Raw genomic sequence first — 18353 nt, forward strand, 5'->3', positions numbered from 1 at the left:
CGCGGCGCGGGAAACGCGGCGGCCCGCAGGGACGGGGGCGGGGCCTGCCTACTACGCAAAGTCACGTAAACAAACGCCCCGGGGTGGGAGCCGACGCGGGGGCGTGGCAGGGCGTGAAAGACGTAAAGGTGAGCGGTTCTCCTCAGCCAACCGCACCCCTTTAGGACCCTGCTAAGCTCGGAAAGTTCTGGAAGGTACTTTTGCAGCATTCGGGCACCTATGCCCAGTTTCTAGCTTGAGGTGACAGAGAAGGTTGTCTTGGAGGCACCCACTTAATTTATGCTTGTCCTCACCTTTCCTTAATTCTGTTTGAAGGTGAGCTTTACGTTTTGTCTTTAAATCTTTAAGTATTTCCAAGACCACCTGAAGGTGAGAGCCGACTTCTGCAAATTCACTTCCACATGCACACACACAAAATAAAATGTCAGTTCTCCAGTAGAGGTTTCGTTCCTGTGGAGGTTTCGTTCTTGTAGTTTCGACGAGTCCCTTAATAAAGTCCCATTTGACACTGCTCATTTACCCTTCTCAAACATGATCCAAACCCTAACTCGGTTGTTTGTTTTGCTTTGCTCACTTGGAACTAAGTTTTCAAGCCTCTGCAAACTATGGTGGTAATTAGTGTGGGAAAGGTACCGCTTTCTGAAAAGACCCAAGTCCTCCAGTCATGAAGAGCTTCTCTCCCCAGCAAAACCGCTTCAGAAGGGAGAAAGCGGAAGCAAAATACACACTGTTCCTTGTGGAATATATGGTGATCTAATATCTAAATGTTCCTTAAAAAGTAAAAAGAGAGACAATTCTAGAAGAAAGGAAGTAATCTATAGAAAACAAAGGGAAGTTCCAGGGAACGACGTGGGAGGAGAAAAGGAGAATGATCCTGAAGTAACTTTTCAGATGAAAAAGTAGGAAATAAAGAATGATTGTGATACTACACCTGGTGATTCTGGGAGGATAGGGAGAAGATGGGGAAAAGGGTGGTCTTTTTCCAGAACTTGATATTGGTCCCTTGCTGCAAAGTGTGGAAATAACTGTAAAACTTTATCATTGCTGGCAAGTTTCACTGCTTTCGATGTAGGGCCAACAACACAGATTCAAAGAAATACTTGTGAAGTGCTACTTTAATTCAACAGCCAATTCCTAGAACACAGTTCAGACCTACTTGTGAAGACCACAGTTTTTTTTAAAGCGTTCTGTAATTCTCTTCCTGTAAGAAGGGGAGAAATGACACCTCACTAAAATACAACTACTTAAAGCAAAGGTTTTCTCTTATGTTTGTATCCCAATGCCTAAAACAATGCCTGTCACATAATGGACAAAAAAAAATCTTTTTTTGGTGGGGGAGGCGGGGGAGTTGAGACAAGTTTTCTCTATGTAACCCTGGCTGTCCTGGAACTCACTCCTAGGTAAACCAGGCGGGCCTCAAACTCAGAAATCTACCTGCCTCTGCCTCACAAGTGCCGGAATTAAAGGCGTGCACCACCACCACCACCACCACCACCAGGCTAACAGTTCTTTTGTTTTTCTTCTCTGCATAGCCCTGGCCATCCTAGAACTTGAAGATCCACCTGCCTCTGGAGTGCTGGGATTAAAAGGCATGCGCCACCACCACCCAGCTATAAAACAGTCCTAAGATATCTTTTAATGACCACCTGCTATTTTTTTGAACATACAGGTGCATTCCAAAGGTACTTCTTCGTTTTTTGTTTGAACATGTTATAACTGGCCCTACCCACGGCTAATAGTTCATTTATGAGCTACCTTTAAAATACTATTACCTAACCACCCTAAATGGATTTTTAATCATGAAGAAAGGAAGAAATAGTTCATGATTATATATAAATTTTGATAAGTGATTGAATTGCTCAATGCTAGGGAGATGCCTAGTATTTTTAATGGCTATGTTGAACTTATAATGTGTTCTCAAAAATATTTATTTTGGTTAACTAGATAGATAGTATGGTTAAGCCAGTTACTTTGGTTATAATGCACTGTTCTTTCTATGAAATAGCCTTAAATATGTATTTGTTTTTGTTTAGCCAACATTTAATGAACATAATTATATGCCAGATAGTGAAATTATTTCACAACTAGATGGCTCAGTCTCGCTCAACCCTTCTAATTTGTTTCTATATACTTTTGTTGGTTTTTCTTTTATGGAATTTATTCTTTTATATTTAATTGTTAATTACTTTGATTTTTAATATTCTTGAAATTCAAGTTATACAAAAAGTTGAAAAGGTCAGTTTTTTTTTCTGATTGTGAAGGATATTATTTGCAACCTAGTAGTATTCATAATGACAATTATATGACATATCTATAATGACAAAAATCAATGATTGCTTTCTAATAGCTTTTATTTGAATTTTACTCATTTATCCCACAAATGTTTCTTTCTTTTTGTTTGTTTGTTTGTTTGTTTTTTGAGACAGGGTTTCTCTGTGTAGTTTGGAGCCTGTCCTAGAACTCACTCTGTAGTCCAGTCTGGCCTCAAACTCACAGAGATCCGCCTGGCTCTGCCTCCCGAGTGCTGGGATTAAAGGCGTGCGCAACCACCGCCCGGCACCTCCGATGTCTCTCGAGCACCTGCTACATAAAGGCAAACACTTGAAAGAGACACTGGCAATACAACATTAAAGAAGACATTTAAAGTTGATGTCCTCCCAAAGATTACAGTGTACTGAAGGGGAAAAAAGCTTGTATTTATATATTTTGTTTGCACCTCTCTATTGGTGAAATTATTAAGGCCACTCCACGTAGTTAAAAGGGAGGTTTATTTAGTGGCGTAATTTACAAATGAAGGGATAGGTAGGTTGCAGGGTCTCGGGAAGACATAGCACAGTCTGGCAGTGTTCTCTGGAGAACTCTGCTCGGTCTACCTCCAGCGTCCAGCGCCCAGGGTCCAGGCACCAAGAGAGGCGGTGCCTCCGGATCTCGGGTCTTCAGGGTCCTCTCTTGGCCCTGCCTTGTAAGCCTGACAGTTACCAAAGCCTCAATGGGGGTTGGAACTTTCAGATCAAAGCTGGAATGGCTACCCACTACACCTCTCTATAGAGAATGATTGCATATAAAAATTAAAAACGTCAAAGTTTTCCATTGATAGTTGAACTTACGTGTATGTTACCTTTGTGTATGCGCATGGATGTGCACAGGTGTACTTGTCCATACGAACACCAGGATGTATTACCTCAGTTGCGCCTTCACCTTACATATCTGAGACAGGGTCTGTCACTGAGCCTGAAGCTCACCATTTCCACTAACTTGGCTGGTCAGTGAGGCCTTGGGATCCTCCTATTTGAACCATTCCATGAGGGGTTACAGATGGGTATCACTCAGTCCAAGTACTAGGGATCTGAACTCAGGTCCTAATGCTTGCACAATCATCTCCCCAACCCACTAATTTAATTTAACATTTAAATGATGGAATAAATACATTTTTAAAGTAAATTTAAATAAATAAATAATGTATTTAAATGAAGGAATAAATTAGTAACCCAGTCTCAAGTATTATGTCATTGTAGCACAAAACAGACTAAGAAGCCAGTGTAGTGATACATATCTGTAATCTGTTATGCTCAGATCACAGGGACCCCCAAAAAACCACCACTGAGACCAAATCCCACATGTAAAAGCAAAGAGCCTTTATTTCAAGCTCCGGAGCTTGGTCCCTCTGTCTGTCTGACACAGCGGTGAGAGCAGAGAGTCCCGAGTTCCAGTGGGGTGGGGTTTTTATCATAGCAGAGGTTGGGGTGAGGGGATTTCCAGGGTCCAGGACCCTGATTGGCTGACAACTGTCTAGGGGTATCTGTAAAACAAAAAATAGGTGTGTGCTAGACTCAAGGACATCTGGCTACCTCATCTAATGGTTGGAATATTTGGGATGTTAGGCACTTCCTCATGCCTGGGTGGTATCAGCTTAAGGCTTTTCCTGGATGTGGGTGTTGCCTGCCAGTAAACCTGTCACAGAAGCTGTGTAGGCCCCTAAGCCTGTAATGGCTGCTGTGTGGTCAAGCTGTTTTAGGGCCCCTCCACATAATCTAGCTACTCTGGAGTTTGAGGCAAGAGAATAACAAGTTTGAGGCCACCTTGGGCAATGTAGCAAGACTCCATCTCAAAATTTAAAAAGGCTGAGTGAGCTGGGCAGTGATGACACATGCCTTTACTCCCAGCACTCAGGAGGCAGAGGCAGTTGGATCTCTGTGAGTTCACAGCCAGCTTGGTCTGGTCCACAGATCAAGTTCCAGGATAGGCTCCAAAGCTACACAGAAACCCTGGGGGGTGGGGGGGGGGTGGGGGGGTTGGGGGTGCTGAGTGTAGTGGGTAGCTGTTCTATGACCTCGAAGCACCATCCCTAGAGATGCAGCAGGTAACTGCTCCACCTGCCTATGACCTTGAAGTACATGTCCCTGGGCATGGGCTGTAGGTGACCCTAAGATCTGAGATGCACGTAGGCACCGTCCTCCCTTGTGAGACTTGGATGCAGGACTGATCCAGGTGGCCAGAACAGCGTTCCAGAACCTGTGCCAATTCTGTTCTGTACAGTGAGTTTTTCCCCTTAATAAATTCTTTGCCCTTTAAACAAACTCTGTGGATTTCTCTTATAGCAGAGTGAGGGTGAGTGAGGGTGAACCTCAGTAGAAGAGTACTTGCCCAGCATACATAAATTCAATTTCCCATACTGAAAAAAAGAGAAAAAGCAGAATCAACTAAGACTGTTCATCAGTGAGTAACTGTGAGACTAAAGAAATACCTTTTTTAACCTCACATAAGCAATTATAGTACTTTGTTACTTATTAAGTCTCTTGGATGTCCAAATATCAAGGAATCAGAGCAAGTCAAATAATTTTACACTATGAGGTACAGCATAAGTTATATCATGTGAAATACCCAGGTTGCTGTGGGATGGTCTGTATGTCAAATGTGTTGCTGATTGGTCAATGAATAAATCACTGATTGGCAGTGGCCAGGCAGGAAGTATAGGTGGGACTAACAGAGAGGAAAATTGAGAGAACAGGAAGCTGGGGAGGGAGACACTGCCAGCCGCCATCAGGATAAGGAAGATGTAAAGTACCGGTAAGCCACAAGCCACGTGGCAAGGTATAGATTAATAGAAATGGATTAATTTAAGCTGTAAGAACAGTTAGCAAGAAGCCTGCCACGACCATACAGTTTGAAACCAATATAAGTCTCTGTGTTTATTTGATCGGGTTTGAGCGGCTTGGGACTGGCGGGTGAGAGAGATTTGTCCTGACTGTGGGCCAGGCAGGAAAACTCTAGCAACAAATGGCGCCCAACGTGGGGCAAGAGTTTCCACCTAAAACCTGAGAAAAAAGATTCTAAAACGGAGCGGAAAAACAGCTTCCTAATTGTCTCTCTCAAATGAGCGGCAGCTGCCGGTTTGAGCTACTGGCGGGTTGCTGACGTGCGCGCTTGACCTACAGTATGGCGGGAATGAGGCCTCTGCAAGTGGCACATTAAGCTACATTGTGGATTTAGCCTTTGCTAGTACAAAACAAAAAAAGAGGTTTCTGGGCTACACGCTGCTTGGATAAAAGCATAGACCCACGATAGCTCCCAGAGCTGGTGGTAAAGTACCACGCCAAGTTGGGAAGCTGCGGTGGGCGGAGCCAGCAGCCACAGCTGCTGCAGCTTAAAGCAATAGATTCACAATAAGACAGATTCAGATGTAATAGTTTAAAATGTGTGTAAAATATACGTAGGGCTTGAAAGAGACAAAAAAAGGTGATATATACAGTATAGAAACAAATACATGGTTTTAAAAAATAAAGTCTTTAAAGAGACAGTAAAATTAATATAAAAATAAGCCACGTAGAGATGACTATTACACAGAGAGTCTGGATTGTGTTGTCTTTGGGATTCTTAACTACAGAGAGATGTTTGATTATAAAGGAAGCTGAGTTAAACCAGTACGTATATTTTAAAGATACTTTGACTTCAAAATTTGGATGTAAGGATATGTTGCTTTGGAAAAGAGTCTCTTTTGTTTCCACAGAAAGCAAGAGGCTATGGATTTGTTCCAGAGTAAGATACATCAGGTTTGACCAGCCAAGACCCCCTGAAAGGTCTCCGATGACACCATGGCCCAGATGATCCAACATCCAGAACCGTTTCAAGACAACTGGCTCAGATGATACAGCCTCACGGACTACTCCATGATCCTAAAATTTTCTTTGTTTCCCCAGAAGATACAGCGCCCCCCTCCAGCAGGAAGTAGTAAGAGAAGCTACGCCCAAATTCCCAAATATACCAAGCCTACTTTAGAGATATGTAAAGGTTAAAACCTTCCTTTTTAAGAAAAGAAAAGGGGAGGTGCTGTGGGATGGTCTGTATGTCAAATGTGTTGCTGATTGGTCAATGAATAAATCACTGATTGGCAGTGGCCAGGCAGGAAGTATAGGTGGGACTAACAGAGAGGAAAATTGAGAGAACAGGAAGCTGGGGAGGGAGACACTGCCAGCCGCCATCAGGATAAGGAAGATGTAAAGTACCGGTAAGCCACAAGCCACGTGGCAAGGTATAGATTAATAGAAATGGATTAATTTAAGCTGTAAGAACAGTTAGCAAGAAGCCTGCCACGACCATACAGTTTGAAACCAATATAAGTCTCTGTGTTTATTTGATCGGGTTTGAGCGGCTTGGGACTGGCGGGTGAGAGAGATTTGTCCTGACTGTGGGCCAGGCAGGAAAACTCTAGCAACACAGGTTCTCCCCGAACCATTGACTGCTGCCAAATAAAGATGCTACTTAGAATTGGCATAATGGTACACACTTGTAGCTCCAGTACTCAGGAGGCTGAGGCCGATGGGTCTCTGTGAGTTCAAGGCCAGCCTGGTCTATAAAGCAAGTTCTAAAACAGACTACATAGTGATATTGTGTCTCAAAAATATGTAGAAAAATAAATCAATGTAATTAAATATATTTAATTATATATTAGGTATAGACACTTAGTAGAAGTAACTGTTTCACTACTGAATGTAATGATTTGGGAGGCTGAGGCAAAATGATCAGAAGTGAGTCAAGGGATTTCAAGGACAGCCCTGAAGTAAGAGATCCTGCCTTTAAAAAAAAAACCATCACATCCATATAAAGAAACTTCTATGAATTTGTTTAGAGAACTTTCAAATTTGGTTTTGTGGGGTCTGTTTTGCTTTAAGACTGGGCCTCTCACCAGGCAGTGGTGGCGCACACCTTTAATCCCAGCACTTGGGAGGCAGAAACAGGCAGATCTCTGTGAGTCTGAGGCCAGCCTGGTCTACAGAGTGAGTTCCAGGACAGCCAGGGCTCATAGAGAAACCCTGTCCCTCTGCCCTGCTGCCCAGGCCTGTCTTGAATTCAGAAGATCCTCCTGTCTCAGCCACAGCTAGTTACTAGGAACTGCAGGAGGAGACACCACAGGAAGCTAAGAGTTTAACTTTTATACTGTCTTAAAACATGTTTAAACTCGCAGGAGAGTGCCATAAGGAAGGAGGAGATGAAAACATAGCCAAGATTAACAGTGGGAAGCACTCAGGAGAAGACTACTATCCACAGGACTGTGAGAGCAAATGGACTTGTTTTATACTTGGAAGCAAAATCACAAGAACATTGCTAAACATGAGAAAAATGTGTAAGCACACAAATATTTCAGAGATAGATGAAGATACTTCAGAAGACACAAGCAAAACCAAGATCATTCTTTATGAATTCCACTGATAAACTGCATTATTCACTGTGTGTATTTAGGGAGTCTTTAAAATTGGTTTTTATACCATTTGTTTATTTATTTACTTTCTCTCTCTGTCTCTCTCTGTCTCTGTCTCTCTCTTTCTGTGTGTGTATGTGTGTGTGTGTGTGTGTGTGTGTGTGTGTGTGTGTAGATCAAAAGACAACCTGATGCTGGGCAGCGGTGGCACACACCTTCAGTCCCAGCTCCAGGGAGGAGAGGCAGGTGAATCTCTGAGTTCGAGGCCAACCTGGCCTAAATAGTGAGTTCCAGAACAGCCAGGGCTACACAGAGAAACCCAGTCTCATAAAAAACAAAAACAAAACAAACAAACAAAAAAACCCCACCAAAAACAAAAAAAGTCGGGGCTGGAGATATGGCTCGGTGGTTAAGAGCACTGACTGCTCTTCCAGAGGACCTGAGTTCAGTTCCCAGCACCCACATGGCAGCTTAAAACTGTAACGCCAGTTCCAGGGGACCTAAAACCCATGGCAAAACACTAATGCACATAAAATTAAAAAAAAAATTTAAAGTTTAAAAAATGTCTTTTGGAGAATAAATAGAATTTGAGTGTGGACATGAACCCATTCATTCAATCAATTTGGAAGGTAGGCATTCCAAAGAACCACACATGAATGATTTAAAAAAAAAAAGGACCAGGAACCTAACTGTGGGTGGCAAGGGAAACAGAGAGAAGGCTTTCTTAAAAAATGAAGCTGAGAACCAGGCATGGTAATGCCCACCTGTAACCTCAGCATTCAAGAAGCAAAGTTAGGAAGAACACAAGTTCAAGGCCAGCCTGGACTACAAAGTGAAACTCTGTCTCAAACAAAACTTAAGGAAAAAGAAAGAAAAAGATTAAGTTGGTTTAGTAGGAGGAGGATTATATAGAGACTTGAGACGAGGAAAAGCATGCTGAACCAGTACAAATGCAACAACAAAGTCCTAGAAAGAGAGCTAAGAACATTCAGTGGTAGAGAAAGAGAAGACAAGGTATAAAAACATGTCACTGAATGAAAGTCATATGCGTTTCTGCGTGATGGCACACACCTTCAATCTCAGCACTGCATGGCAAGGCAGGCATTTCTTTGGGAGTTCTGGTAGAGACTGGACTACACAGCAAGTTCCAGGCCAGCACTCATACACATAAAATAAAATTTTTGTTTGTTTGTTTGAGACAGGATCTCACTATATTGCTCTGGCTGGTCTTGAATTCACAGAGATTACCCTGCCTCTGCCTCCCTAACACTGGGATTAAAGGTGTGTTCCACAACCGGCTTACACCTTAAAAATAAAAGTAAAAATAAGCAAAAGTCATATACATTTCTATTTGAGAGGGAAATTATGCTCAATGTTAGAGACTGAAAAGAGTTAGAATTCATGAATCTGAAAGTGATGTCTGCTTCAGAAACACCTATGCCAGGCAGTGGTGGCTGACAACTTTAATCCCAGCACTCAGGGCTAGGGTTGGGGTTAGGGAGGCAAAGGCAGGGGGAATCTCTGAGTTAGAGGCAAGCCAGGTTATAGAGTGAGTTCCAGGGCTACACAGGCAAAACCTGTCTCAAAGAAAAAAAAGGTCCCAGACACACAAAAAATTATGATTAGGGGGCAGTTGGTTTCATCAATATGTGGGGTTTTGTTTCTGCACGTTTATTTTCTACACATTTATTTTTCTAATTGTCAATTAAAAAAATTAATCCTCTATCCATCAAACCTATCACCTAAAAGAAATCTTGTTTTGCTTGACTCCATTTTGCAGTAAGGCTCGTTAAGGAAGGGAATGGCTCAGTTGCCTTTAGCCTACTGGCTATGGGTGGGTTAGGACTTCTGTTGGTCTTTTCTGTGTCGAACACACAGATTGCAAGCCCAGCGCCACTTTGAGATCTTTGGCAACAATTAACTCTGCAGCTCACACACGACTGAGCCTGTATGATAATGAGTATTCAGAGATGGGTAATGCCTGGGGAGCGCTCACCAACCTAAGACAGAGTGCCTGTGTGGCCTGGGCAGGTGTTTCCATGACAGGTAAGGTGACCTGCTGACATCCCATGCAACCTAAGTCAGAAGCTCATTTATTAGTAAAAGGGGGACCTATAGGGCACTGGCCCCCGTTTTGGGTAACTGTTGCCTTGCTTGCTGACCTTGACCTTGATATCCTCCCTATGCTAATTCCCTCCCGGGTTTCACCCTCCTGAATGCTTAAGGGAAGTTCCTTGTCTGTGTATCCTACATAATGGGCGTTAACAGCTTAGATGCAAGATTGTAAAACATCTGTAGTGAACTTCTGCCCTCCAGGGTTCTCCCATTGTGCTGTAAGCTTGTATTCAAGACCTCTTCCCTCCTTCAATAAACAGCATTTGGCATTTAAAAAAAAAAAAGAAAAAGAAATCTTGTTTTACTTATCCAAATCATTACTGAAAGCAAATGTGCTACGTCAGATAGAAAAATGTACAGACTATGAACAAAGATGATAGAGAAGTGTACAGACATGAACAAAGATGAATAGAGAAGTGTAACAGACATGAACAAAGATGATAGAGAAGTGTACAGACATGAACAAAGATAGAGAAGTGTACAGACATGAACAAAGAAGATAGAGAAGTGTACAGACATGAACAAAGATGATAGAGAAGTGTACAGACATGAACAAAGATGATAGAGAAGTGTACAGACATGAACAAAGATGATAGAGAAGTGTACAGACATGAACAAAGATGATAGAGAAGTGTACAGACATGAACAAAGATGATAGAGAAGTGTACAGACATGAACAAAGATGATAGAGAAGTGTACAGACATGAACAAAGATGATAGAGAAGTGTACAGACATCAACTAAGATAGAGAAGTGTACAGACATGAACAAAGATGATAGAGAAGTGTACAGACATGAACAAAGATAGAGAAGTGTACAGACATGAACAAAGATGATATGAGAAGTGTACAGACATGAACAAAGATGAATAGAGAAGTGTACAGACATCAACTAAGATGATAGAGAAGTGTACAGACATCAACTAAGATAGAGAAGTGTACAGACATGAAGTGTACCCACATGAATGAAGCTTGAGGAGCAGGGCTGGGCTGCCATTTGTAAGAACTCTGGGAATAAAATACCTAGGTCTACAGAAGAATTTTGTATTTTGCTGGTATTTAATTTTAAAATATATGCAGGCCAAGGTGAAGTAATACATATAATAATTCCAGCACCCAGGATGCTGAGATAAGAAGGTTGCCACAGTACCAGACTAGACAGACAGCATGGCAAGACCCTACATACAATACATAAGAAAATAAGAACATTAATGCATTTTTTTAAAGATTTCAAATGAATGTTTACTAATTTAAAATTAGTAATGCAATCTTAGAATTTAGATTAGAAAATAAGAGAAGTTGGTTTCTTGATACACTGTCAGTCACAGTCATGTAGTATATCTAGATATACCAGCATAGCAATTCCTGCAATTAATTTTATACTGCATTAGTATGGCAAGAAATTCAATGAAATGAAAGTAAACACACTGGGAAAGAGTGAACAATACACTGGGAAGCATACTGTTAGGACGAATATGCTGTATCATGAATTCCTAATAGATGAACTTTAGTATTTGAACATATTTTAACTTTTTTTCTCCACGTAGACTCTTTTTTTTTCTTTTTTGGTTTTTCGAGACAGGGTTTCTCTGTAGCTTTGGTGCCTGTCCTGGATCTTGTTCTGTAGACCAGGCTGACCTACGTGCCAGAAGAGGGTACCAGATCTCATTACAGATGGTTGTGAGCCACCATGTGGTTGCTGGGAATTGAACTCATGACCCCCTGAAAGAGCAATTCCTGCTCTTAACCTCTGAGCCATCTCCCCAGCCCCCAGAGAGCTATGTTTTACTTAAGTTGTGTAAGTGAGATTCCTATTCAACTTCCCCTTCACTGTTCGATTTATAGCAGATATTTTTCTATAAGCTAATTCATAATCTAAAAAGATTTTAGCCACCCTTCCTGAAAGAACAGCCAGCATGTTCTTTTATCAGCTTGATATAGTACATATTCTTATCTCAGTAGTGAAATGTTTCACTAAAGCTTGTCCAGTGATTGGGCTAAACCAACACTTATTATAAGCCACAGTCATCCTAGGCTCTCCCCTGCTAGGTAGCCTCCCTGGATCTGTATATTTTACTTTCACTGCTTCTCTATGTCTGTCTGTCTGTCTTCTTGCCCCAGGCATGTCCCTCATTCTGTTCTCTCTTCCTTCTTCTCTTGTTCCCACTTCTCTTCTTCTATCTGAGCCTAGATTTCCTCCTCCTAGTTATTCTCTCTGCCCACCAGTCCTGCCTATCCTTTCTCAGCCTAGCTATTGGCCATTCAGCTTTTTATTAGACCAGTCAAGTGCCTTAGGCAGGCAACACATCTTTTCATAATTAAACAAATGCAGCAGAAACAAAAGTAACACACCTTTACACAGTTAAAGTAATATTCTGCAGCATAAACAATTGTAACACATCTTTGCCCAGTGAAAATAAGATCCACAACACAGAACCACATGCACACTAGTTTACACAAAAGAAGATAAATGGCAATAAGCATATGAAAAATTATTTTTATTCAAAATAATTTTATAACATTGTTTATAAGCTATTTTCCTTATAATTTTATATGTAAATTGAATAAACCATGTTTTATCTAGATGTGATCACTAGTAAATTTATTCCATAATAACTAGGGTTGACAGCCATATGGGAGGAGAGAAACTTTCATATTTTATTATTGGGATTATAAACTATGACTTTAAGACAGTTATTTAACATTATGGAAATTTCAAACTAGTTCCACTTGTGAAAATGTCCTCTAGAGTACACTAGACAGAGGCATAAATGTTTATGAATATGACAGTCACCTCAGGTAATTTACAAGAGAAGTAAAAAGTGGACACAACCCAAATCTCTGTTGATATAAACTGGTCCAAAAAACAATGAAGTATACACAAAGTGTAATTCTACACTGCTATTACAAGGAATGAATCTATCTCACATAAGGATATATAGAATGATATTAACAAAATATTAAACTCTTGGAAAGCAAATACATATACATGCATGTACACATACCGTTTGTTCATATATAAAAGGTGATCACCAGACAAGCATGGTGACACATTCCTGTAATCACAGTACTTGGGAAGCTAAAACAGAAGTGTAGCTAGAGTTTTCCTGCCTGGTCCACAGTCAGGACAAATCTCTTTCACCTGCCAGTCCCACAGCCACTCAGACCCAACCAAGTAAACACAGAGACTTATATTGCTTACAAACTGTATGTCCATGGCAGGCTTCTTGCTAACTGTTCTTACAGCTTAAATTAATCCATTTCTATTAATCTATACCTTGCCACATGGCTCGTGGCTCACCAGCATCTTCACATGCTGTTTGTCATCGTGGCAGCTGGCAGTGTCTCTCTGACTCAGCCTTCCACTTCCCAGCTTTATTCTCCTCCTTGTCCCGCCTACACTTCCTGCCTAGCCAACGGCCAATCAGTGTTTTATTTATTGACTAATTAGCAACACATTTGCCATACAGAACATCCCACAGCACAGAAGCATTGCTACAGGGCCCAGGGTCCAGACCAGCCTGGGATACATAATGAATTGAAAGGCAGGCTGGGCTAGGCTATAAGACCCAGACTTTGAAAAAACAAACAAACAAAAAGTACTTGCAAGGAGACGACTTTTATTTTACACTCTTTGAATTTTTTTGTTGCTGTTGTTTGCTTTTTTTTTTGAGACAGGGTTTCTCTGTGCAGCCTTGGCTGTCCTGGAACTCCCTCTGTAGACCAGGGTGGCCTCAAACTCATAGAGATCCAGCTGCCTCTGCCTCCTGAGAGCTGGGATTAAAGGTTTGTGCCACTACTGCCCAGCTCTTCTTTCAATTTTTACACACATAAACTGTTTTTTATAATTTTAAAGATTATTTTCCATGTATTTTTAATTATGTGTTTGTGTATGTCTCCGTGTGAGCATGTACACTTGAATGCAGCTGCCACAGAGGCCAGAAGAGAGAATTAGGTCCCCTAGAGCTGAGGTTACAGATGGTTATTGCCCACCCAACACTAGTGCTGGGAAACAAACACTGTTCCTTCGTAAGAGTAGTATGTGCTCATAACCACAGAGCCATCTCACCTGCCTCATCTAATACGTAATTAGCGTTTATAGATCAGTCCCTATCTCTGCACTGAGCCTCTGGATCAGGCTTGCCCCTTGTGGGTCCATATGTTTTATCTCACTTCTTTGCCTAAAATCCCCTCAGAGACCCTCTAATAGAGATAACAAGTCTTTCTCATTTACATATGAAATAGGCCTTGGTTGTGTGAATCCTATCTAATAAGAGTAAAGACCATTACCCAAAGTCTTTGATCAAATTGTACAAGCTTTATTTTCTGTCAGACAAGGCTATCACCCTAAAGCAGTGTTTGAGAAAATAGCATCAAACACAGGAGAAGGCGGGGGTTATATTAGCCCCCAAACTGAAAGGCTAGGGTTTTCAAGGGTTTTTGGTTAGGTAGAACTTGGCAGAAGATCTCAAAATTATTCGGCAGAACATCTTATCCTATCAGGGTGGAGATTAGGGTATAAGATGTAGAACATGTCAAATTTCAGAAAATAGGTCTTGACGTTGTCAAACCCAAGTTCTACAGAAAACAGGAATGAACTTATTTTGACACTGTAATAAGTTGGCTTTTTGGTTTTTCGAGACAGGCTTTCTCTGTGTAGCCCTGGCTGTCCTGGAACTTGTAGACCAGGCTGGCCTGAAACTCAGAGAATCTCTTGCCTCTGCCTCCCGAGTGCTGGGATTAAAGGCCACTATGCCCCAGAGTTTAGTCTTAAAATGGAGTCAGGCTGGTCCATCAGAAGTTAGGATGCTGCTTCAGTGTTAAGTGATGGGGTGAGCAAGGAAGCTGCTTTCCTCTCAGTCCTTGTGGATTCATTCCACTTTGCCTGACTCTCTCATTCAGGAAATAACAGTTTTCTCTTCTGTATTCCTTTTTAACACTCTGTCAACATCTTTTTTGTTTGGTTTGGTTTGGTTGATTTTTTTGTGGGGGGAGTTGTTTCTTTCTTTGTTTTTTCAAGACAGGGTTTCTCTGTGTAGCTTTGGAACCTGTCTTGGAGCTCACTCTGTAGACCAGGCTGGCCTCAAACTCATAGAGATCCAGCTGCCTCTGCCTCCTGAGTGCTGGGATTAAAGGCATGCCCCACACCCCACCCAGCTCTTTTATTTTTTTCTTTTTCTTTTTTTCTGTCAATACCTTTGAAGGTATGTATTAATTTCTACTTTATATTTCACTTATTTGTTAGAGCCCAGAATCTGTATGAAAGTGGTCTTTGGAGAGCAAGAAGATCACCTGTGACTTTAAACCTCAAGAGTTGAGGAGCTTCTGATGCTGTCTGAAGGTGAAGGACTGAGTATGCCTCAGCAAAGCCAGTTTCCTCTTCCAATACTCTACGTGTCACTACAAAAGCAGAAGTTGTATATCAGTCACCTTCCTCACTGCTGTGACAGACACCTGATAAGAAGGATGGGTTTATTTTGGTTCACAGTTGGAGGGCACAGTCAATCATGGTGGGGAAATGCAGTCAGTAGGACCATGAAGAGGATGGTTGCACAGCATCTGTAGGGAAATGCACACAGTAGGACCATGAAGAGGATGGTCACATGGCGTCTGTGGGGAAATGCACACAGTAGGACCATGAAGAGGATAGTCGCATGGCATCTGTGGTGAAATGCACACAGTAGGACCATGAAGAGGATGGTTGCACAGCACCTGTGGGGAAATGCACACAGTAGGACCATGAAGAGGATGGTCACATGGCGTCTGTGGGGAAATGCACACAGTAGGACCATAAAGAGGAGTGTCGCATGGCATCTGTGGTGAAATGCACACAGTAGGACCATGAAGAGGATGGTTGCACAGCACCTGTGGGGAAATGCACACAGTAGGACCATAAAGAGGATGGTCAAAGGGCATCTGCAGATAGGAAGCAGAGAACAATGAACGCTGGAGCTCAGCTCCATTTCTCTTTTTTTTTCTCACTTCTTTCTCTTGTAGAGGACCTGGGTTTGGTTCCCAGCACCCACCACATGATGTCTGTAATTCCATTTCCAGAGGATCTGATACCCTCTTCTGGCCTCCCTGAGCACACAAATGGCCCATGTATGTGAGGGGACACAGTAAAGAAACTGCTGACATGACTTCTCTATGATAGGGTTAAGGGAAAGGTTTTTGTTGTGGGCAAAAGAGAGAAACACCTAGAGGCATCTGGAAGAGTCTAGAAAGAGAAAGAAGCAAACTGCATATGGTCAGTGTTAGGGAAGCAGGAGAGCGTGTATAAGAGAATTGTGTGGATGTCAAGAGATGGAGACTAGCGAGAGACCAAGAGTAACAGGAGCAGACTGGGTACGGCCAGCAGACTGGGTACGGCCAGCAGACTAGGTACGGCCAGGGCTATCGGTGCAAGAAGGGACAATAGCAGAGCCCTGGGGAAGCCTGGGGGAGTGAGAAGGGCCAGGATGCCGGGGGAGGAGCTTCCACACATATGTAGGGACTGGGGGAGCCTGGAGGCCAGCATGGGCTTGATATGCAGCCACAGGTACATGTCAGTGGAGAGCCGTATGTCCACTCCTTTTGGGAGATGGGAACTGGTTTGTTTCAGAAGTTCCTGAGGAATGCTGGCTTTTATCTAATCACCAGAAATTCTCCTACAGTCCAGACTCAATTTTGGACTGAGTCAATGGCCTGCCCTTTTGTGTGTGTGTGGGGGGGGGGGGGGGGGCGGTGTGGTGACTAGTTTTATGTCAACTTGACATAAGCTAGAGTTATCTGAAAGGAGGAAACCTCAATTGAGAAAATGTCCCCATGAGATTGGCCTCTAGGCAAGCCTGTAGGGCATTTTTTAAAAAACTAGTGATTGATGTGGGGGCACCCAGCCCATTGTGGGTGGGGCCATTCCTGGGCTGGTGGTCCTGAGGTCTATAAGAAAGCAAGCTGAGTAGGCCATGGGGAACAAGCCAGTCAGCAGTGACAGAGTTGAAATCCTTTCCTTTTTATTTAGACAAAAAGAGGAAATGTTATGAGATATTTGATTACACTATGTAAAGATATGTCATTGTGACTGGGTTTAATAAAAAGCTAAATGGCCAATAGCTAGGCAGGATTTTGGGGAGCAGAGAGGACGCTGTGGGATGTTCTGTATGTCAAATGTGTTGCTGATTGGTCAATAAATAAAACACTGATTGGCCATTGGCTAGGCAGAAAGTATAGGTGGGACAAGGAGGAGAATAAAGCTGGGAAGTGGAAGGCTGAGTCAGAGAGACACTGACAGCCGCCGCCATGATGACAAACAGCATGTGAAGATGCCGGTAAGTCCACGGCTACATGGCAAGGTATAGATTAATAGAAATGGATTAATTTAAGCTGTAAGAACAGTTAGCAAGAAGCCTGCCACAGCAATACAGTTTGTAAGCAATATAAGTCTCTGTGTTTACTTGGTCGGGTCTGAGTAGCTGTGGGACTGGCGGGTGAGAGAGATTTGTCCTGACTGTGAGTCAGGCAGGAAAACTCTAGCTACAGGTGGAGTCTTGGGGAATCAGCAGGAGACGCAGAGGGAGCAAGACATGCTGGAGGACAGGTGAAGTCACAAGCCACGTGGTAACACATAGATTAATAGAAATGGACTTATTTAAGTTGTAAGAGCTAGTTAGTAACAAGCCTAAGCTATGGCCAATCTTTTATAATCAGTAAGTCTCCATGTCATTACTAGGGAGCCAGCAGTACCGAGGAAAAGGTCCAACTATAAAGTAGCACTCCTCTATGGCCTCTGCATCAGCTCCTGCCTCCAGGTTCTTGCTCTGTTTGAGTTCTTGTCCTGACTTCCTTCAGTGATGAAGAGTGATGTGGAATGATAAGATAAATAAACCCTTTCCTCCCCAAGTTGCTTTTGGTCATGGTGTTTCATCACAGCAATAGTAACCCTAATGAAGACAGGGGTTGGGGGAGCGTTTACCCTTTGGACCTGACACAAACATACATGTGGGCAAAACAGTCATAAACATAAAAATGAAAAAGGAAAAAAGAATGTAAACTCATATAACCACTATGGAAATAAGTAAAGCTGAAAATAGGGGCTGGTAAGATTGCTTAGCAAAGGTGCTTGCTGCCAAACTTAACAATCTGGGTTCAATTCCCAGGATATACATGGTGGAAGTAGAGAACTGACTTCTGCAAGTTGTCCTCTGGCTTCTGCAGACACACCTTGGTATGTCCCCACTACACACCACACACATAAACAAATATAATTTAGGAAAAAAAAATTAAGCTGAAAATAAAGCTACTCTGTGACCTGACTCTCCGACGCCTGGGTGTGAACCTAAAGGACTCTAAGAGGTATCTACACCCGCCCCCCATGTTCACTGCTGTACAGTCACAAGAGCCAGAAAATGCAGCCAGCCTAGCTAGTAATCAACAGATGAGTACATAAAGAAACCGCGGCACAGACACGACAGCATTTTTTAAGGTTTTTTTGTTTTTGTTATGTGTGTGTTATACATGTGTGAGAGCTTGAGAGTGCCATGGTATACCTGTGGAAGCAAGAGGGTA

The sequence above is a fragment of the Peromyscus californicus genome, unplaced genomic scaffold, assembly GCF_007827085.1.
Source record: "Peromyscus californicus insignis strain IS unplaced genomic scaffold, ASM782708v3 Scaffold_6__1_contigs__length_162567912, whole genome shotgun sequence".
NCBI classification, from domain to species: Eukaryota; Metazoa; Chordata; class Mammalia; order Rodentia; family Cricetidae; genus Peromyscus; species Peromyscus californicus.